Below are 22692 nucleotides of genomic sequence, written 5' to 3'. Positions count from 1 at the left end.
CCCTTCTGGCCCATCCCTCGCCCCCACCCCCAGCGTGGAGGCCCAGACAAAGGGACAAGCCATGGCCTGTACTCTCTCCCATGGGTGCCGGGAGTCAAGGCCGGCATGTGTGGCGGGGGGTGAGGGGATGGTCCTCGGCTCCTTGGCCTGGCCTCCTGTGCGGGAGCTTGGACAGCTGGCAGGCAGCCCCACTTCTCCCATCCTACCTCACCCCTCGGATGCTCCGTGCCCCTGGGCCCTCCAGGTCCCGCTTCCTGGGCACTCAGACCATGGACCAGGGCAGGCTGTGAGGCTGGAAGCCACCGCATCGAGGGGGTGGGGTCACTCCCGTCCTAGTCACCACGGAGGACGCATCCTCTGGGGATGCTGTCCCGCTCAGAGCCTCAGAGGCCATAGGCCTGAGTTCAGGCGAGGCCTGGAGCTCACCCCCCTGCAGCTCACCCCCAAGATCTTCCTGGCTCATCACTGAGTCTGGGGATCCATAGTTCTTGGACTTTGGACTGCGTTCTTGGCATTTATTGTGATTTGGTCTTGAGTGTTTTTAAGACTTCTTCTGAAGGCACATGGGTGTAGGCCTGTGTGTTTCTGCACATGCACGCACATGAGAGAGAGAGAAAGACGCAAAGAGGGACAGAAAGGAACGGAGGGAGCAAGACAGTGGCAGGGACACAGAAGGACACCCCAACAGAGACCTTTGGAGACTTTCTCCCCTCAGACTACATGTCTCCCCTCAACAGGGCTGTGTCCCCCTCAGACTGAGGTCCCTGAGGCAGGGCTGTGTCTCCCCTCAGTCGGGGGCTCCCTGAGCAGCTGACCCACCCAGGAATGAGGAACCAAAGCACTCGCTGTGCAGATACTCTGAGTATGTGGCCAGCCTATTTTCCCCCGTCTTCAGAGCTTCTTTAGAAACGTCCAGGGAATGCACTGTTCCAGCCTGGAGTTTAGGGAGGCCCAGCCCAGAGGGCCTCATTAACAGAGACGGTTTGGATGGACTCTAGGCCTGGGACCCCCCCGGGGCTGCCTGGGCCCTGACTCCTGCGCTCCCTCCTAAGCCTTGGACCCTGCCCCTCCCCCTGCTGCAGGCAGACAGGGATGGAATTTGAGGCCTGCGGCCTGAGACAGCCCCTGACAGAGAAGTCCTTCTCCTGGGGTGTCAGCAAACCCAACGCCTGGGCCCCAGTCATGGGCCGAAGGGCGGGCTGCTCTAGGCTTGGCACAGCCGAACTCTCAGCTTCCTCCCTTCCTGCCGGGCCACCCACGTGAATAGCCCTCTCTGTGCTCATCCCTTGGCCTGGGTGGATGCAGAAGGGCAGGCCCCTTCTTGCCTGTCACGATGCCGGGAACCAGGGAAGACATGGGCGCGAAAGACAGGGGTACAAAGAAAACAGAGCACAGAGCATGACGAGAGTGGTGTGTGAGCACAGCAGCTACAAACCTGGATGAGGTCAGGTGGGCTTTTCATCATCTGTCTCCCCGCGTTTTATCACAGGACAATGAGAACTCTCCCTTGAATGTAAGCTTCTTGAAAGCCGAGGTGTTCGTTTGCTTGACCGTTGCATCCCATGTACCTAGAAGCCTGGCACAGAGTAGCTGCTCAATTAATGTTTGTTGACTGAGTGACAGATTGTCGGCTGGTGTGGTTTCATGGACTCTGGACTCTTGTTTCTGACCGTTCAAGAGTTTCCTCCGCTCTCCACTCCCATCTCATGCACACAGGCCAGGCACCTACAGGGGTGCTGGGTGGGGTGGGCCTGGGTTCCAGGGTTGATTCTGTTCCCCTCGAGGCATGTCATCAGGCAGGTCTCTGCTCCTGGGTCTCAGGTTTTCCAGCTGTGAAATGAGGAGAACAGATTGGTTCAGTGACTCTCAAAGACCTCACCTCTCCCGCCTCAAGCAGTGGAGCCCTTTCTTCAAAAGAAATCTTAAGAGAAAGCTCAAAATATAAAATAGCTGATTCTAGAGGGTCTTTGACTAAAGGGGGAGGGGAAAGAAGGGCTGGATTCAGTCCCCTGCCTCCTTCTCCTCATGGGTTCCCTGGAGCCCCTCTAGCGATCCAATAAGCCCTGCTGAACCCAGGTTGAGAAGCCCCCGGGGACCGTTTTCACAGAATTCTACCATCCTGAGCTAGGGGAGATGAAACACAAAAGGATGGAGCCAACCCTCTCTGCCCACAGAGATCAGGGAGGCAGGGGTGAGGGGCTCCAGGGATTCTGAGCTGGGCCTGAATGTGGGTGTCTGCCATGGGAGACCCGGGTTCCCCCAGCATTAAGCCCGGCCCCAGCTCACGACACCCTGAAACCGATCAATTTGAGTCAGAGTTACACATCCTAAAAGGTGAGGGGCCTCTCCGTGCAGGAGGGGTCTGGGAAGGGGCCTGGCCGCCAGGAGCCCTGATAGGTCCCTGGAAGCAGAGTCCCTCCCCCACCTCTGCCGCCCTCAAGTGCGGACCTGCCGGCAGATCATCACACGGGCGCCACTGCCCCCTTGTGGTCACACCCAGCACAGCTGAGGCGTCTGTCCCGTGGGATGGCTTTAGCGCCTCAGGGTGAAGAGCTCCCCAAAGCTGGATTCTCTTGGCAGGGGTCAGGTCTGGGGAACTCAGAGTATCTCTGCCTCTGGCCTGGCTTCCTCCTTCAGGCCAAGCCTCCCGGAACAAGCAATGTAGGAAATCAAAGACATGGAGTCTAGAGACAAGACAGGGGGCTGGAAGACCACTGCCTCCAAAATGCTGTGTGTCTTGCCAAAGTCAGATAACCTCTCTGAGCCTCTGCATCCTCGTTTATAAAGTGAGAATAACAGTTCCTGTCCTGTCAACCTCAAGGGCAGGTACCAAGGGTCCAGAACACAGAGTCACTGTCAAGAGGGGAGCAGAAAGGGGTGGGGTTGGGAGGAACCAGCCTGGAGAAAGCCGTGCTGGGGAGTTTGCAGGAGGCAACTGTGAAAAGGAGAGGGGAGGGAGGAATTCAACCTGGGTCCCCAGACACAGGCCCCCAGGATTCCCCACCCCTTTGCCTTTAAGAAACTCATCTCAGGGTGTTCCTGTTGTGGCTCAGTGGAAATGATTCCGACTAGTATCCATGGGGACGTGGGTTCGACCCCTGGCCTCGCTCGGTGGGTCGGGGATCCGACGTTGCTGTGAGCTGTGGTGTAGGTCACAGAAGCAGCTCAGATCCCAAGTTGCTGTGGCTCTGGTGTAGGCCGGCAGCTATAGCTCCAATCTGACCCCTAGCCTGGGAATCTCCATATGGTGCAGGTGCAGCCCTAAAAAGCAAAAAAAAAAAAAAAAGAAAGAAAGAAAGAAACTCATCTGGTCTGCAGTTTCTCACACCCCCAAGTCCCACCTGGAGCTGAGGCCTGTCCCTCCAGCCCTCCCTGGGGGGCGCCTCGTGCTGACCCCACAGCAGGGCACCATCCTGGGGCCTCAGAGCCCTCACGTTTGCAGAACAACCATCAGGTCTTTCCTCCCCAGCCCCGAGGCACAGAGAACAAGGACGGCCTTTCCTCCCATTTCCAGTGACATTCACTCACAGTCACCGTGGACATCCACATTCCCAGCAAGGCCCTTTCACGGCACTCTGGGTTCTCTTCAAACGGCTCCAGCCTCTGCCCATTCGTTATCCAATTCTGAAGCTGTGGCCACAATTGGGGTACTTGTTACAGCAGCAGCCGCCCCCCACCCCACAACCCCCAGAACGAGGAGAGAGGCACAGGCAGATTCTCCCTCACGATCCTCAACCCTGACCCCCAGTTTTTGTTTGCTTGGTTTTTTTAAATTTTGTTTCTTTGTTTTTACAGCTGCACCTTTAGCATATGGAAGTTCCCAGGCCGGGGTTCAATCAGAGCTGTAGCTGCTGGCCTGCACCACAGTCACAGCAATGTAGGATCCGAGCTACATCTGCAACTTACACCACAGCTCATGGCAATGCCAGATCCCTGACCCACTGAGTGAGGCCAGGGATTGAACCCGAATCCTCATGGATATTAGTTGGATTCATTTCCACTTTGCCACAGTAGGAACTCTTGATTTTGATTTTCTATTTCAAAATTGTTTGGCCTATTCAAGTTTCTTTTCCTTCTCATATAAGTCTCGGAATCAGCTCATCTATATCTACAAAGAATCTTGTTTGCATGTGTCTTTGTAATTATAGATCCACATTCATTTGGCGATAACATCAAACATTTATATTTGATCCTTTTTTTTTTTTTTTTGGACCACACCCTTGGCATGCACAAGGTCCTGGGCCAGGAATTGAACCCGCCCCACAGCAGTGACCTAAGCCACTGAACCGGGGCAATGACAATGCTGATCCTTGACCCACTGAGCCCCGAGAGAACTCCCTGATACCCTTTTGAATGTGAGTCTTGGCCCTTCGTTCTCTCCCTCTGACCCCAGGTCACCGTCTTTGGCAACTCCACGTGCAGTCGCCAGGTTCTGTTAATTCACTCTTTCATGAAGTCTCTGAGGTGGACTCGAGTCATCCTTCATCGTCACCATCAAGGGCATTGAGTAACAGGATCCAGCCCCATTATGTTCTCATCCCTGAAGGGGTGTAGCGGGTTCCTACTGGCCCCTGCTTGGCCCTCACTGTCCTTTCTGCACCTTGCTGAGACCGTCTTTACCTGGAAGGTCTCCCTGGCTCCCCGCTGCCTACTGAACCATGCCAGATTCTTTAGGCTGATATTCACGTTCCTTGTGTCTGCGCCCCACCTCCCCGTCTCCTCTCACCTTTGTGATACTTTCTTCCTGGCCACACTGGGAGGAGTCACCCTCTCCTGTGAGGGCCTTAAGGTTTTCTTTTCTTTTTTTTTTTTTTTTTGTATTTTTGGGGCTACACTTGAAGCATATGGAAGTTCTCAGGCTAGGGGTCTAATAAGAGCTATAGCTGCCAGCCTACACCACAGTCACAGCAACGCCGGATCCGAGCCACGACTGTGACCTACACCACAGCTCATGGCAATGCTGGATCCTTAACCCACAGAGGGAGGCTAGGGATTGAACCCACGTCCTCACAGATACTAGCCAGGTTTATTAACCACTGAGCCACGATGGGAACTCTGGCCTTAAGCTTTCCTACCTGGGCATCCTGCTCAGCCTGCTCCCTCCCTCACTACTTTTCTCTGACCATTCATATCCTGCTGACTGGTATATCCAACCACTGTCACTTCCTGAGCATTTTACCAAAGATGCTCTGACAGATGGAAACACATCCTACAGGACATGACAGGTACACAAGTAGCTGAAATGATAGGGAATTTAGGATAAATGCCAGGTCATAAAGACTTGGGAATTCAGAGAAGGAAAGAGATAATCAGAGAAACTTCCCTCAAGGGCTAAGCGGAACTCAACTTCCTCACAGACCTACCTCCCAACAGCCTAAAGAGTGTGTGTGTTTGTGTGCATGTGCACGCACGCATGTGTTTGTGTATGTGTATTTGTGTGTGTGCACGCATGCATTCGTGTGTGTGTGTGTGAGGACACTCGTGTGTATATGTGTTAGAGGTGGGTGGGTGGGGGCATCTAGGAACAATACCTGTAGGTTATAAAGAGAGCTTAGTGAGCTCCTTGGTGACTAGTGATTCTTCTTCATCCATATAATAGTTAGCTGGCTTAATAAATAATTCCTGTTTCATCATTCAGAGAAAAGAGACCACATTGTCTCAGAGTTCAAGAAATTTAGAGAGAAAAAAGTGCTGGGCATAGCCCAAAAAGATTTTGTGAAATGAGCTGGAAAGAGGTACAGGTAATCACTATTTGACTCTGAAAAGAAAAATGGTTGAAAGAGTTTCAGGAATGCAAATCTAGCCCCAGAATGGCCTATTATTGCTGCAGGAAATAAAAAGTAGAATGTATATATTTTTTTAAATTTTTTGTCTTTTTAGGGCTGCACTCGTGGCGTATGGAGGTTCCTAGGTTAGGGGTCAAATCAGAGCTGCAGGTGCCGGCCTACACCACAGCCACAGCAATGCCAGATCCTTAACCCACTGAACAAGGCCAGGAATTGAACCCGCATCCTCATAGATACTCGTTGGGTTTGTTAACTGCTGAGCCATGACGAGAACTCTAGAAAGAGTAGAATCTAAAGACACTGATGTGTCTTCTTTATCTTTGCACCCTCAATACCTAGATTAGCAGTGGGCACTTGACAGGTGAGTATTTGGCTCTCTGCATTTGTTCTTGAGTTATCAAAAAAGTTGAATGAAAAATCGTTGATTGGATTTTGGAACCCTGGAACATGCACACAGAAGTGGACTTGGAAGGGCCATATGACTGCAGCACTGCCACCTTGTGGTAGCATTCATAAATTACAGGCTAAACTTCCACACAGACCTAACATCCTGAATGCTGAGGTGTCCTACAAAGATTGTGCTAGCGTTTCCCTGCCAGTTTCTCCCCTTCTCCCCAGGGTCTCAGTTAGCAGGGCCCCCACTGAAGATTCTAAGATGGGCCATTTCCAACTTGCTCCTCATAATGCAATTGAGGAATTCAAACTCATTTAAAAGCAAAGTGGACAGCATTAGGCTTTATCATTAAATGTCAAGGATCCCCTCCAGAAAAGTTTCCTGTCCAGGCGATAAGACAGGTGCTTTTAACTTGGGATCCAAGGATGGGCTTCAAGGGATGAACGAATCCTTTGAAATTATTTGTCAAGTTGTGTAAGCTTATGTGTGTCTTTTCTGAAGGGGGGGGCATATCCTTTGACCAGATAGTCCTCAGGATCTGTGACTCCAGAAAAATTACAAAATCCCTGCTCTGGGGTGACACAGGCCAAATTTATCTTGAAAGGAGGACAGGGACTTGTTGTCTAAATAAAGGAGACAGAACAAGACACTACTGAACTACTGAACATACTGAAAGAGTTGATGCTTCTCCTCTGTCTGCTCTTGACACCCCTCCCCCACTCCTCCTCTCTAACCCTCCACCGTGGGGAATAAGGAAGGGGTTCAAATTTCACTTGTGGAGTTCCTGTCGTGGTGCAGTGGAAACAAATCCCCCTAGGAACCACGAAGTTGCGGGTTCGATCCCTGGCCTCGCTCATTGGGCTAAGGATCTGCCATTGCATTGAGCTGTGGTGTAGGTCACAGATGCGGCTCAGGTTGGGCATGGCTGTGGCTGTAGCACAGGCCGAAGGCTACAGCTCCAATTAGACCCCTAACCTGGGAACCACCATATGCTGAGGGTGCGGCCCTAAAAAAAGCAAAACAAACAAACATACAAACTTCACTTGCAAATGAGTGATCATCTGTCCTTCCAAAGGTTTATGGAGGAACAGAAGAATTTTATAGCCTCCTGGGGAGACAGATTAACCCAAATTAGCTTGAGGCAAAGGAATCAGCCAATTCAAGATATCATCATTTAAAAAAAAAAAAAAAGCCAAAAACAAAACCCTTATTTGTCACCAGATCAGGTGCCTGAGCTCTGCACAGGAAGTTGATAGATGATTTAGTTATGTTTTCCTTTTGGGGGAAAAGCGCCTGCTTTTATCGCTGTGATTGCTTCTTTATTTGGCAACTCACGTACTTATCTGTTTTCCCTAATAGAATTGCCTGGCCCCTCTACGCAGCTCGAAGGAATGTCAGCAGGGCTATCTTTCCGTTTTCCTTTGGAGTTTAATATTGTTTAAGCAAACTAATTGGACTCTATTTTACTTTGCTTTATTTTCCTGTGCTCGACCTAGCAATCGGCTCATTGGGTTCGACTCGTTCTGCTCCAAAAGTGTCACGTGTCAGATTCCCAAGGAAATTAGTACATCGCTCCTTCCCCGCCCCACCCCCGACCCTCGTCTCCTTCAGTAAACATTTCTCTTCCTCCTGCACTAGGACAGGCACAGCGCTCGATGAGGAGGTGGGATTTACTGGGGTAAACACGGCTCAGGCCCTGTCCTCAGGGACAAACTTTGCACTTCTGAGCCAGAGCTGCCAGTGAGAATCATGAAGGTCATTCATGGTACAAGGGCACCTGGCCGAGGAGCCCATGGGGCTGAAGTCCGGCTGCCACGCTGCCTGTTGAGCCACCCACCCCAGAACAGAGCTGTGTCTGTCAGGGGGGAAGGAATGCCTTTTCTTACCAGCAAAGAGGCATCATCGGGGCCAGGAGCAGCCCTGCCCCTAGTAACCGTTGTTATTGACTAGACTGAAGCCAGGTTAGCCTCCCGGACCCCTGATGGGGGGTCTGGAAACTCAGGTGTCGTGTTGGACTCAAAGGTCGGTGGGGGCCCTTTCACTTCGAACCCTCTGGCACTCGTACTTGTCAGGTTTAACGAAACAGATTCCATCCATCGGCCGTGTATTCACTCCATCCGTTTCAAGAATAAAGACATCAGGGGAGGGAGGAATGCCCAGTGTAGGAATGACAGGTGACTGGGTGAGACCGTCTCCAGTGTGAAATAAAATGCATATTTTATAACAAGACAAGAATTCTTTTTTCTGTTCCCAGGGCATGTGAAAGTTCCCAGGCCAGGGGTCAAACCCATGCCATAGCAGTGACCCAAGCCAGTGACAATGCCAGATCCTTAACCTGGTAGGCCACCAGGGAACTCATAAGAAATATTTATTTATTTATTTATTTTGCTTGTTAGGGCCACACCTACAGTATATGGATGTTCCCAGGCTAGGGGTCCAGTCAGAGCTATAGCTGCTGGCCTACGCCACAGCCACAGCAACGCCAGATCTGAGCTACATGCGCAACCTACACCACAGCTCACGGCAACACTGGATCCTTAACCCACTGAAGGAGGCCAGGGATCGAACCTGCAACCTCGTGGTACCTAGTTGGATTTGCTTCTGCTGTGCCACAATGGGATCTCCAAGAAATATTTAAAAATAAAAAATGTTCTCTGCCCTTTGGCCTCCTCTCTCCCCTCCGTGTGCATTGACCAAACCTTCCCCATTGCAGAGTAACGTCCTCCTAGCATCAATAAGACAATGCCTAGAGTTCCCTGGTGGTTCAGCAGGTTAAGGATCTGGCATTGTCACTGCAGTGACTGGGGTTTGATCCCTGGCCCGGGAACTTCCGCATGTTGAGGGTTAAGCCCCAAAAATAATAATGATAATAACAACTCCTCAAAGATAATATTCCTTCTTGATCTCATAAAGGGTCATGATGGGGCTTAGACAGGGATGTGTAAACTGTCAGTAATACGTCTTTTTCTTTTTTAGGGCGACACCCACGGCATATGGAAGTTCCCAGGCTAGGGGTCAAATTGCAACTGCAGCTGCCAGCCTACGCCACAGCCACAGCAATGCCAGATCCGAGCCACGTCTGCAACCTACACCACAGCTTACGGCAACCCTGGATCCTTGACTCACTGAGCAGGGCCAGGGATCAAACCCAAGTCCTCATGGAGACTAGTTGGGTTTGTTACCTCTGAGCCACAACAGGAACTCTGAAAATACGCCTTTTAATGTCCAGCCCTCTGTCTCAAAAATATTCTCTAACCATGCCTTGACTTCTAATGGGTGGAACAGTTCTCGGAGCTTTGAGTTGCTGTTCCTGGGTTATACTCCGGAAAGCTGGCACGAATAAAACCGTCCACTTCTTTCACTGATTGCCTATTGCTTAAATTTCATCCATGCCAGCCAAGTGTACTCTCATGATCTCGAGGGCATGTTTCCCTCCCATCTGAGAGTCCAGGTATTACCCATCCCACTCCAGAGAGCAGCCCTCAGATCCTCAGAGAGCCAGTCAGCCGGGCTGCGTGCAGAGGCTGTGGCGCGCACAGTCCGCACCCCCGCTGCTCGACATAAAATATAACCCCAGCCATGGAGATAAATGAAGTTCTCTCGCCCAACCCCTGACCCTATGAGGGGCGGTGGCTGATTTTACGATCGACGTGCCAGCAGCCCACAGGAGCAGCAATAAGCAATTAGAAAACTGGATCAAAGTGACCTTGATGCCTGGGGAGGGCACAGAGCCTCAGCCATGCGCTGAAGCAGGAGGGGTGAGGGTGGGATGCTGAGACCAGAAGTGAGAGATGGCTCACGGAGGAGTTGCTCCTCTGGAGCCCCATCGCGGCTACTACAGCAGCCTGGCCAGGGTTTTTGTTTTGTTTTGTTTTGTTTTTTGTCTTTTTGCCTTTTTCTAGGGCCGCTCCCGTGGCATATGGAGGTTCCCAGGCTAGGGGTCTAATTGGAGCTGTAGCCTTCAGCCTATGCCAGAGCCACAGCAACGCGGGGTCTGAGCTGCATCTGCGACCTACACCACAGCTCACCGCAATGGCAGATCCTTAGCCCAATGAGCGAGGCCAGGGATCGAATCCGCAACTTCGTGGTTCCTAGGGGGATTTGTTTCCACTGCACCACGACAGGAACTCCCCTGGCCAGGGGTTTTCTGCTCCATTGGAATCCCTTGCTTCCAATTGCCTGATTTATCTATTTCATTTCATTTCATTGTTTTATTTTATTTTTTGGCTGCACCCACGGCATATGGAAGTTCCCAGGCTAGGGGTCAAATCAGAGCTGCAGTTGGCAGCCTACGCCAGAGTCACAGCAACGCAGGATCCCAGCCGCATCTGCAACCTACACCACAGCTCAAGACAACGCCAGATCCTCAACCCAGCGAGGGAGGCCAGGGATCGAACCCATGTCCTCATGGATACCAGTCAGGTTCACTACCACTTAGCCATGACAGGGACTCCAGAAGCTCATTTCTTTCTGAATGTTTCCCCTGAAAACTTCAGTTCCCTGAGTCTCTCAGGTCTACTGAACTGAGAGCCCTCCAGGCTCCAATGGGGTCTCCCAGTCTGCATGGCAGGATCTAAAATCTCTCTCTCTGCAGAAACCCGGGACAACTGTCGGGCTTGCCTCATTTATTTCCTGTCTCTCGGGGACTGCTGAACATCACGGAAAGATATCCAATAGTTCAAACATCTTTGCTTCAAATGCTTTGTCTGCTTTTTTCTTTTCTTTTCTTCAAACAGAGGGTAAATCCAGTCTTTGTTACTCCGTCTCGTTCAGAAGCAGAAGTCGCCATTCTGTAAAGTTCTGATGAATAAGCTTTGAATGAGGAGCATTGTTTCTTCACACTTGCAGGAGTTTATGCAGGAAGTTAGGTTCCAGACCCGCAGGAATTTTCCCTATAACCCAGGAATGTGAGTGTGCGTCCACGTCTCCTCAGACCATCGACACAGACACTGGCCTGGCACTAAAGTAAAACCTCGCTCACACTCATGAGCGTCCGGCAACGTGGCTCGACTGTGTGATTCTTCATAGCACCCCTTCTCCTTCCTTCCTCAGGACCAAACTAGATCCAGGGAATCTAGTTTGGTCCTGGCCTGGTTCCTGGTCTGGACATCCAATTCTCATTCTTATAAGTAAAGGATTTGGGTTTTATTTATTTATTTTTTGGCTGCACCCATGGCACGCATACGTCCCTGGCCAGGGATCAAACTCGTGCCACAGCAATGACCAAGCCACGGCAGTGACAAGGCTGGATCTTTCACCCACTAAGCTACCAGGGAACTCCAGGAGAGGGATTTCAAGAAATTGGCTCATGTGTTTGTGGGGACCGGCAAGTCTAGAATCTTCAGGGCAGGCCGGCAGGCTGGAAATTCAGGCAGCAATTGATGTTGCAGGGTTGAGTTTGAAGGTGGTCTACAGGCAGAATCCTGCTTCCTGGTGGTGGTGGGAGGGAGGGAGAAGATGACCTCAGACTTTTTTCTTAGGCCTTCAGCTGATTGGATGACGCCCAGACACATTAGGGAGGATAATACGCTTGACTCAAAGTCTACTGATGTAGGAGGTGCTGTGGTGGCACAGCAGTTAATGAATCCAACCAGGAACCATGAGGTTGTGGGTTCGACCCCTGGCCTCGATCAGTGGGTTAAGAATCCAGCGTTGGTGTGAGCTGTGGTTTAGGTCGCAGATGCGGCTGGGATCTGGCATTGCTGTGGCTGTGGTGTAGGCTGGCAGCTATAGCTCTGATGCCACCCCTAGCCTGGGAACCTCCATTTGCAGTGGGTGCAGCCCTAAAAAATAAAAATACCTTCACAGCAGCATCTAGACTGGTGTTTGACCAGATGACTTGGCACCCTAGCCTAGCCACATTGGATGTAAAATTAACCACCACAGACCTGAGTAACATATTTAATCTCATTGATCTTCACTTATCTCATCTGTAAAATGGGGCCATTATTATATCTTTCTTGGAGGACCTCCATGAAAATAAAATTGACTATGTAAGTCACCTAACATAGCATCTGGCAAATCGTAGGTGCTTCATAAATGAAAGATGCTCTTGCTGTAGGTCAAAGACAAGCCCCACATGATCTGTTGGAACGTGGTCCACTCTCTTTCATGTCCTCCCACCTCCATCGTATTATAAGGAAGTTTCAAAACATGCTTTGCTGGACTCCTTTGCAGCCAGAGAGTTTAGACTGAGAGAAACTCAAGAATGATTCAGAAGGAGGAAGCAAGCAGGACCGGGCAGATGTGCCCGTTGCTGCCAGATGCCAAGTTCCATGTACTGGTCACCAGCTTCAGGGGTTCACACCATGCTGGCAGCAATAGCAACACGAGTTGCCTGACCTCTGGTCTCAGCTGAGAAGGTATGACCTTGAACCAACCCCTGACTCTTACTCCTCCTGCAAGCATTTAATTGCTGATATTGAGTCTACTTGCTTTGGGCTTGAAACACTAGAGTTGTTTCTCTTTCCATCCTGAATCCCGACAGTTCTAGAAGACTTCACTGAGGGTTACTTCATGATGCCCTCCTCCCTGCGTCCTGGGGCTCCACGGGCTGGTACTCTATCCACCAGGTCCAGGAAGCTGCCCTGGAGCCTCTTCAACAGAGGGAGACAAGGCCCTGTTCTCAGTGCTGTCATGATGCTGGAAGAATCCGAGAAAGCATCCCTAACGGCCAGCCTAAGCCAGGGCATTTTATCAGCTGCAACAGTGCTCTAGCTCTGGATCAAAGTTTCAGGGAAGGACGGTTCCACTAACTGGAATCTTCCGTGAACACGATGTTCTGCCTCAGGATGTCGCTCAGCCCAGGACTGGGCATTTGTCCTCAGCAGCAAGATTTTATTGCATTGTGGTATTTAGAGCTAGAAACATTCAGGGATATTTAAAGAAACATCTCCTTCCCCGCAAACCACGCACACGCCCCAAATAAGGACACAGCCCACAGACCCTTCGTCATGGGGTGGCCAAAGTGGCCTCGTAACCTCCCCTGCCCTATGCCCCTCGGCAGCCCAGTCAGGAGGGTGATATAAAAGAGGAATTTCTAAAACCACCCCTACTGAGCTGGCTGAGGCGCACAGATGCACCATGAGCTGGTGGATGCTGACTTCACAATGAACCCAGAGTTGAAGATCAAGAAAACAGGGAGAGACAGAGGGCCAGGGGACAGGAAGACAGGCTGTGACTGCTGAGGGCAGGGGGGACTTACAGAAGGGAAACACTGCCTGAAGGTTTTTAATAAAAATAGCTTTCACCTTTACCAAGTGCCTACTGCATACATTTCAGTTATGATCTTATTTAATCCTCACCATCCTGAGGTAGGATGATTAATCCCATTTAAAACCTGAGGTTTACGAGCTCCCTGGTGGCTCAATAGGTTAAGGATCTGGGGTTGTCACTGCTGTGGTGTGAGTTCGATCCCTGCCCGGGACTTCTGCAAACCGTGAGTGCAGCCAAAACAAAACAAAAACTGAGGTTCAGAGAGATGAAGAGACTTCCTCCAGGACCTTGGGGGGAAGCATGATTCAAATCCAGAGTCCGAGCTCAGAGCAAGGTTTATGAATACTGTGCTACCCTACTGACTCTGAGAGGTGCTATATACCAAAGAAGGGGATTGAAACCGGTTTGGAGAAACACAAGTTCAGAAAATTCTGGGCTAATCAAAACAAAATAGGCTGGCTGTTTTGTCTGCTTCCATTGGAGGACTTATCAAAGGCTTTAACGTGCTATTGTAACTGATGGAGAGATAGACCTTTGAGAGATGGCCCGGGAGGAAGAAGAAAGAGTCTTGTTTTCGCACATTCACAGAGAGCTCAACATAATTGCAATTACTTAAAAAAAGCATTCTATATCCAATCCCAGACAAAATATCATGCAATTGAAATGGAGAGAAATCTGTGTGTCCAGCAGTGGACAGCTTCTCAGTGCAGGGAAGAATAAACAAGTACACACAGGGAACAGACCACACGCTGGGAAGAGACATCTTGACTCAAGTGGTTTCATTAGGTGAATTACGCCAAAGTGCTTGTAATTGTGTTTATTTTTATTTCCTCTTCCTTATGTTAGAAACATCTGCTATTTTTTATCCTGCTGCAGACAGAGCTGGCTACATAATTTGCAGAGAGCCCAAAGCCAAATGAAAACGTAGGGCTCCTTGTCCAAAAAGCAGGGCAAAAAATGCTGGTAAATGTACAAAAATAGAGAGTTTTTTTTTTTTTTTTTTTCCCATGGTTTCTCAACAAATCACGGTGGGTTTTATTTGCTATTTAACATCCTCTCAATAAAGACAAACAAAGGGTTTAAACTGTGAGCACGGATTTCAGTTCTTTATATTGTGCGACACCAGGTTTAAAGGCAGGCTGTGAAAGCACCAGCAAGCCTCTTCTGAGCTCAGGACCCTGTGACTGTGCAGGTGGTGGACCGGAGAAGCCAGCTTCGGCTGCAGAACCAGAAGAAATGCTTGTGTTTTACGATGTTCAAGGCGCTGATTGTATGCACCTCAGACAGAACTATCAGGGTTCTGACATTTACACTCCCTCCTGGGGGACGTTATGGCACCTTTTTGACCGACAGAGTCCACCTTTGAAAGGCAATAATGCCCACTTCATTAGAGAGAGAGAGAGCGCGGCGTCGGCAAGAAAAATGTTTCCTTTGTACTTCTGGAAGCCGTAAATGTCACTGCTCATTGTAAGGAAATGTTCCCAGTGCCGGGGCTGAGAAACCAATTGGAGGGGCTTCAGGGGAAGGCCTTTCATCCACTTTCGTGGCAGCTTCGGTGCTGAATGGATTGCACAGGAGGCTGAGGAACGGCTGCCCTGGGAAAGGACAAACCCGGGGGACAGGGGAACTGGCCATCAGCCCGGGAGCGCGGTCTTTCCAGAGGCCGCCCTGGGACAGGGTTGGGGTGGCTTGTCCACCACCTCAAGGAGACATGAGATGCTGGGCTATGTTTACTAAACCTGCTTCCAGCCTCTCAAGCCCGGCTGCCATCTGGTCAGCTGGGAGCACCCTGTTGACCAACCTCCAACATCTGAGCACCTGTGCAGGCTGCTGAGGGTCCTGGGTGGCAGGATTGTCTCTTTCGGCTTGGCGTTCTCTTTCTGCTGCCTCTACTCAGACATTTTTTTCCCTTTTTTTTCTTTTTTTCGGCCGCCCTACGGCACATGGCGTTCCCGGGCCAGGGATCAGATCTGAGCTTCAGTGACAATTTATGCCACAGCTTCGGCAACACTAGATCCTTAGCCCACTGTGCCCAGCCGGGGATCAAACCTGGGTCCCAGCACTCCCACTGTGCCACAGCAGGAACTCCCCATTCAGACCTGGTTTTGGTGTGAAGGCCCCAGCTGCCCTGTTGGAGCTGTCTGCCAAGGAGAGATCTTGCACCCCTCCTGGCTGCGTCTGTGGTGGGGATGGTGGGGCCAAGGCCCCTCTGTGGTGAAGGATCTCTCACCTTTTCTGTCTTTGTTTCCACTCCTCCTTGGCTGAGGACCCAGAGCCCTCGGATGACTGTTCTCCTTTAAAAAAAAAAAAAAATTGAAAAATAGCTTGTGTTTAAAAAAAAAAAACAAAACCCTAGGAATTAGAGGGCCTCAGAAGGGCTCATGAGGCTAAAAACCCCAATGGGCAGCCCAGTTCTCAGGCGTTCTTTGTCAGAGCTTTTCTAAGCATCTCTACAGAAGCTTCTGGATGTAGTGTCTAGAAACAAAGCAGATCAAGTTCTGGACGTCTGCATCACGATGTTTCACCAAGGGGTTGGCCATGGGCAGCTACTTCTTTTTTCTTTGGTCTTTTAGGGTCGCACCCACAGCATATGGAGGTTCCCAGGCTAGGGGTTGAATCAGAGCTGCAGCTGCCAGCCTATACCACAGTCACAGCAATGCAGGATCCTTAACCCACTGAGTGTCTTAGACCTACACCACAGCTCAAAGAAACACCGGATCCTTAACCCACTGAGGGAGGCCAGGGATCGAACCCACATCCTCATGGATACTAGTTGGGTTTGTTTCTGCTGAGTCACAACGGGAACTCCCAGCCACGGGCTTCTGTATCATGTTCTTGGTCAGCTGTTGAGCATGCCCACCAGGCTGTCACTAAGAGGGCTGAGCTCGGCACCTGGTCCTGGGGCCTCACCTGGTCCAGCCTGCCCCCCTGGAGCACCTCCACGGGCGGGAGGAGCAACCCCATCCCCCCACCACCACCACCCCCGGATATGGTAAAAGCATGTCCGTGTCTTACGCTTTACCCAGAACACTCCCACCCACTGGTGCCTCTTCTCCTCGTGTTCACAAATCTAGCCGATATGATCCTCATAAACATCTTGTCGAGGAGACAAATTAATCAATATTCAATCTAGGAAAGAAATGTAAAATTTTATTTGAGCCAACCTGAGGATTAGAACCCAGGACACAGTCTTTCAGAAAGCTCTGGGGACTGTTCTGCCCATCAGACGTCAAAGCAGTTACGCTGGTGTTTGAGACAAAGGGCTTATAGATCAAAGTAACACATCAACAGTTCACATAATTCAACAAGGCACACGGGGGGGCCGTCATGACCCTTTACAGGGTTGAGAAAGAATTGTTATTGCCTTACCTTGCTGGCACCAAGAGAAAATTGCCTTTTTTTTGGGGGGGGGGGCTTTTTGTCTTTTTCCAGGGCCATCCCATGGCATGTGAAAGTTCTGAGGCTAGGGGTCCAATCAGAGCTGTAGCTGCCCGCCTACGCCAGAGCCACAGCCACAGCAACACTAGATCCAAGCCACATCTGCGACCTACACCACAGCTCATGGTAACGCCAGATCCTTAACCCACTGAGCGAGGCCAGGGATCGAACCTGCAACCTCATGGTTCCTACTCAGATACGTTAACCACTGCGCCACGATGGGAACTCTGAAAATTGCCTTTTTTTCTTTCTTTTTCTTTCCTTTTTTTGCAAGCAGGCACCCCTCTGTCTTCTAAGGGGATCTAGTTAATGTATATGCACACTGAAGAGGAGTGGGAAGTGGCTCAAACAACAGAGAAAATTTTATGTTAAATTTTTGTCCCGCTTTAAAATTAATTTCATTTTATACATCTTTATTTATTTTTAATTTTGCTTTTTAGGGCCGCACCTGTGGCATATGGAAGTTCCCAGGCTCGGGGTCGATCCAGAGCTACAGCTGCAAGCCTACACCACAGTCACAGCAACAAGGGATCTGAGCCGAGTCTGTGACCTACACTCCAACTCATGGCAATGCCGGATCCTTAATCCACTGAGTGAGGTCACAGATCAAACCCGCATCCTTATGAATACTAGTCGGATTCGTTTCTGCCGCACCACCATGGGAACTCCCTTTGTGCATCTTTATGACGCTTATATTATTTGCCCCACGCTTCTAGTGAATAAATCTGTAAGGATGATGTGAGGGACACAGGCCATGCAGCCAGAGTGGGCTTCCCTGAGCTTGGAGGCCGGGCTGGCTGGCTCGCCTCAGTATTTCCCTGCCGCTGGGCATCCCCCTGAGCCCTGGCTTTCTGAAACCACATACGGGTCCAGCACCGTCGTGTTGGCTGCAGGTCTCGCTGCTGGTCGCACGGGGGTTGAGGATTCTACCAAATTCCAAAGGTACACACACACATTCATACACACACAGACGCGTAGTCTATAGTCCAGAGAAAACTCTGTAGGATCTGAGCACATCCCTCTGGATATCCTTCACAGTAAGTATATTTGATTTTTAGAGATGAATGGAAAGCATGTGGAGTCTGTGACATTGTGAGGCATAAGAAGAGATCTACGTCCAGTCTCATTCCTGGTCCCTGACCCAAGGCTCCTAAAACCCCTGTAAATTCCTAAGTAACAAGAGCACTAGGAGCAACTTTGTTCTAATGAGGAGACTCTGGAGGGGGTCGTGGATGGGGCTGGTCAACAGGAAGACCACGCCATACTTAGAAGCTTGGAATGTGCAGTCCCCTCCCGCTTCTCCAGCAAGGGGAGAGGGGCTAGAAATGGAGTTCATGCTTGATCGCGCCTCCGCAGGGCAACTGCCATAAAATGCCCATGGCATGGGATTCAGAGAGCTTCCAGGCATATGGACACGTCCACCAGGAGGAGGAGGCACCCCAAGTCCCCAGAAACAGAAGCTCCTGGGCTCCGGATTCTCCCAGGCTTTGCCCCGCGTACCTCTTCCTCTGGCTGTTCATCTGCAGCCTTTACCGTATCCTTAATGAGCTGGTAAGTGGAAGCGAATGTTCCCCTGAGCGCTGTGAGCTGCTCTAGTAAATTATCCCAACCCAAGGAGGGAATGCAGGAACCTCCGATTCGTGGCCAAGTTAGACAGAAGGTGTGGGTCACCGGGGACCTAGCCTTGTGATTGGCCTCGGACGTGGGGTGGGGGGGCAGTCTCCTGGGACTGAGCCCTTCACCTGAGGGATCGGATGCTATTTCCAAGTAGACAGTCTCAGAACGGAGTTAAACTGCAGGACACCCAGCTGCTGTCAGAGAATTGCTTGCTGACCAGACGGGTCAGACGTGAAGCAGTCTGTGTGACAGTAAAGGATAAAGATAGGAAAAAAAAAAAAAAAAAAAAAGACTCAGTTTCTCCAATACAGAGCATTTGTATGCTCTGGTTTCATGGGCTGTGGATTTATTTAGTGGATAAGGTGGTGAAGTGGGTAGTCAGGGTGGGGAAGGAATGACAGAAGAAAGGTATGAATACATGGATGTATTCATGTCTTCTACCGCCCACCCTGAGCCCAGTACCCCACCTGGGACTGCTGCCCAGGTCCCCAGCTCGTCTATGGCCACACTACAGGCAGATGCTCTTATCATCCTTTTCCAGGGGAGGAAACCAAGGTCAGAAGAGAGAAAACTCCTCCACTAGTTAGTGGCAAAACTGGAACTGGAATCTAATGAGAGCTTTCTTGGGTCAAAACTTAAAAGACACACAAAGAAAGATGCACGTGACTGCTGCAAAGCAAGGAGATGATTTTCTAATATGGCTCCAAGAACTGGCCCTGCAGGTAATTTTAAACCCATGAATCTGAAAATGTTTTGAGAAATGGCAGCAGCATCATAATAAAACTAAAGTTCCCAAGGAGACCAGCATGATGGGAACAAATATCTCGCTTGCCAGCTTCTGCATTATTTTTGTTTGAAGGCAGAGAATGTCCTAGTTGCATCTCAGATATGATTCTTTGGGGGGGGGCAGGTGTGCACACCCACAGCATATGGAGGTTCCCAGGCTAGGGGTCAAACCAGAGCTAGAGCTGCTGGGTTACACCACAGTCACAGCAACATGGGATCCAAACCGTGTCTTCGACCTACTACATCATAGCTCATGGCAACACTGGATCTTTAACCCACTGAGTGAGGCCAGGGATTGAACCCGTGTCCTCATGGGTACTAGTAGGGTTCATTTCCACTGAGCAATGACGGGAACTCCCTGGATATGATTCTGGCACCAGTTTGGACCTGAAAGATCTTTGTCAGCACCCTCACTCCAGGCAGGTGAAGCTCGGCTTCGGAGATGGGGAGTTACTTGCTCAAGTTCACAAGGTGAATTTAGGCAGAGCCTTGACTAACACCCAAGTGCTTGAGAAGGCAGAGCTGCCTCCCCGCAGCACACTGCTTGCTCCCCTCTGGTAAAGCTCCCTAACAACAATAGTTAACGTTTAAACACACACACACACACACACACACACACACACACAAACCAAGAAACTTTCTGGAGTTCCCGCTATGGTGCAGTGGGTTAAGAATCCCACTGCGGAGGTGCAGGTTCAATCTCCAGCCCAGCGCAGTGGGGTAAAGGATCTGGCATTGCTGCAGATGTGGTAAAGGTCGCAGCTGCAGCTTGGATTCAGTCCCTGGCCCAGAACTGCCATATGCCCTGAGGCAGCCATTAAAAACACACACACACACACACACACACACACACACACACACACACACAAAACCATTCTGTGATGGATGCTGAAAGTGCATTATCTTCTCGAGCCTTCAAGGAAAGCTTATAGGTGAGATGTATCCTTCCCATTTCCCAGATAGTAAACCAAGGCCCAGAGAAATTAAATAGTAGGGCCATGTTATAGAATTAGGAAATAGAGGCTCCAGGATTTGAACCCAGGTCTGCCCACCTCCAGAACCCATGCGTTTAAACAACCGCCTCCTTTTGTCCCAGCTCCCTCACCCTCTTCCTCTGCGGTCCCCCAGGAGCCTGGGATAAGGCACATTCCACTTAAGCTCACCTTCCCCCCCCCCCCCCCCCCCCCCCCCCCGCAACCAGTCACTTCCCTTCTTTTCTTGTTTATCAACACAAATAGCCTGTCCTCCTGGCACGTTTGTTTTGTCGGAGGCCTGCCTTATTCCCTGGGAACCTGGGGGAACAATGAGCACGGCCGAGCCGTCCGGAGCCCCGCCCCCATCCTGGACGGCTTCCTCAGCTTCCCCTGCGCACGCCTGACCCCAGCAGAGACTGCGTGGAGGCCCCTCCAGCTTGTCTTGCAAAGTGCGTCAATCACTTGTTTACTTGCTTTTCCTGCCTGACCCTGGGGGTTCCGCTGGTGTTGCTTCCCTCTGGAGGTTCTCTGGGGGTGAGCTTTGATCTCCAGAGGGGAAGGGGCAGCAGGAAGACTGCGGCCAGAGATGCTAGGAGTCTGTCAGCATCTGACTCATTCTGGCTGGGGGCGGGGGGAGCCCTCTCTTCAAGTAGCTTGAGGATGCTGGTGAGAGCTGCCCAGCTCTGCCAGGCCCTGGATGGAGGCCTTCCTTTTCTCTGGGACGGTTGGAAGAGGGATAAAAATTCCACAAGTCAGAAGTAAATTCCCCCAGGCCTTTCTGCCCTGAGCCAGCAGTAGGGCTCATCGACTAATAAACCGGTGTACAACCTGTCCCCTGAAAAGCCACAGCTGCAGGCCCCCCATTGGAGGGAGATGTTCTTAGATGTGCCCCTTCCTTTGGAAAAGGCTGCTCGTAAAAACAACCCTCCATACGGTCGGATTTGAGAACCGGAAGGGAAGCGCCGCTGCAACGCTGCCTGAAACACCACCCCATCAGACAGCTATTTCTTTGGGCTCCTGAGGGCTTTTTGATCCTCCAAATCCATATTAACCCGAAAATGTAATCTAAATATTAAAATATCGGTCGGCATCCCAGCAGGAAATAGAAGGGACACTCAAAAATGTTGACTTTTAACTGGTAACTGCAGGTTACCAGTGAACTGAAGGTACATGATTTCATGACTTCACAGGATGGCTCTGCTTGCTATGTAAATTCTTACTAACAAGTTTATTATATGTATAGAGGAGTATTTTAAATATATGTAGAGTTGAAACTATCGTACATTTAACAAACACCTATGTATTTACCACAAAAACTGAGAGACAACAAAACAAAACAACAAAACCTGAGAGACAGTAACATTAACTGGAAACTTACACGTTCTCCAAATGCTCCTGCCTAATTAAATCCTCCAACCTCTTCCTCGGAAGTCACCCCCACCTCCCCGTTGACTTTTGTGCCAATCACTCTACTGATTTTCTTCATAGTGTTACTATCTAGGCATATATTCCTAAACAGTGCATACTGAGCAGAAGCCCAGATCTAGCTGAGCATGAAAGGGCAATGTCAGCCCTGTTTGATGGTATCTGGGAGAGAGGGAAGCTAAACCAGAGCCCCTGGTTTCGGTTTCCCCAAGAGTTTACAAGAGCTCCTTGTGGGGAAGTAGGTGGACAAGGTCATGGGTGAGTCTGGAGAAACCAAAGCTGGGCATCTGGGAGGAGCTGCATGGGGGCCAGACACCGGGTATCCAGAAGGAGTGTGGTCCAGAGCGTGCACTGCTCTGGGCTTTCTGCTTCACCATAGCCTACCTCCAGCTCCTGCAGTAGATCCATGCGGAGTTCTTCCCTGGGGTGAAAGGAACCTCCTCCTCGGATCCCCAAAACAGGTTATGCAGCAGGAAGAGAAATGACCTCATCGGAAGTGATGAAGGCCAGTCAGGAACAGATCAGCTTGGCTGGACCCTCCCCAGGAATTCTGTCCTCAGCCAAAAAAAAAAAAAAAAAAAAAAAAAAAAAGGATCAATAGAAGTAGGGATCTGGGTGATGGGAACTCTGTGCATATCTGTGTTTTAAGGCATTCTATTTTATTCCAATCTGGCCTGGTTGTCCTCTATGTCTGGTACACAGCTGTCAATCTGAGATCACTGTTCACTGTTTTCTTGGGTATTTCTTTCATTCCTCTCCAGTGTTGAAGCTCATGTCCCTTGTATTCAATGTCTTTCTCTCTTTTGGCTTACTATCTATCTATATATCCATCCATCCATCCATCCATCTATCTTTGTGTGTGTGTGTGTGTGTGTGTGCATGTTTTAGGGCTGCACCTGTGGCATATGGAAGTTCCCAGGCTAGGGGTTGAATCAGAGCTGTAGCTGCCAGCCTACACCACAGCCACAGCCACAGCCACAGCCACAGCAGCATGGGATCTGAGCTACATATGTGACCTACACCACAGCTCACATCAATGCCAGAACCTTAACCCACC

General features: G+C 50.4%; 1 long non-coding RNA gene across 4 annotated transcripts in view; it reads right to left on the bottom strand.

The window, feature by feature from the left end:
• The window catches only part of LOC102157750, a 48541-nt gene that overhangs the window by 5324 nt on the left and 20525 nt on the right, over positions 1 to 22692 (bottom strand). For 2 of the 4 annotated variants that reach the window (XR_297198.3, XR_001303287.2), the window contains exons 2-3: positions 22020 to 22185; positions 1436 to 1830 (exon numbers count right to left, since the gene is read on the bottom strand). This is a non-coding gene — a long non-coding RNA (uncharacterized LOC102157750). Of the gene's footprint in view, positions 1 to 1435; positions 1831 to 15625; positions 15690 to 16417; positions 16525 to 22019; positions 22186 to 22692 lie in introns of all 4 variants that reach the window. The other 2 variants (XR_001303288.2, XR_297197.3) reach the window with 2 other exon arrangements.

This window comes from Sus scrofa, chromosome 7 (assembly GCF_000003025.6).
Source record: "Sus scrofa isolate TJ Tabasco breed Duroc chromosome 7, Sscrofa11.1, whole genome shotgun sequence".
Lineage (NCBI taxonomy): Eukaryota > Metazoa > Chordata > Mammalia > Artiodactyla > Suidae > Sus > Sus scrofa.
The sequence above is the reverse complement of the archived record's forward strand: the minus strand, read 5'-3'. Positions and strand labels throughout refer to the sequence as shown.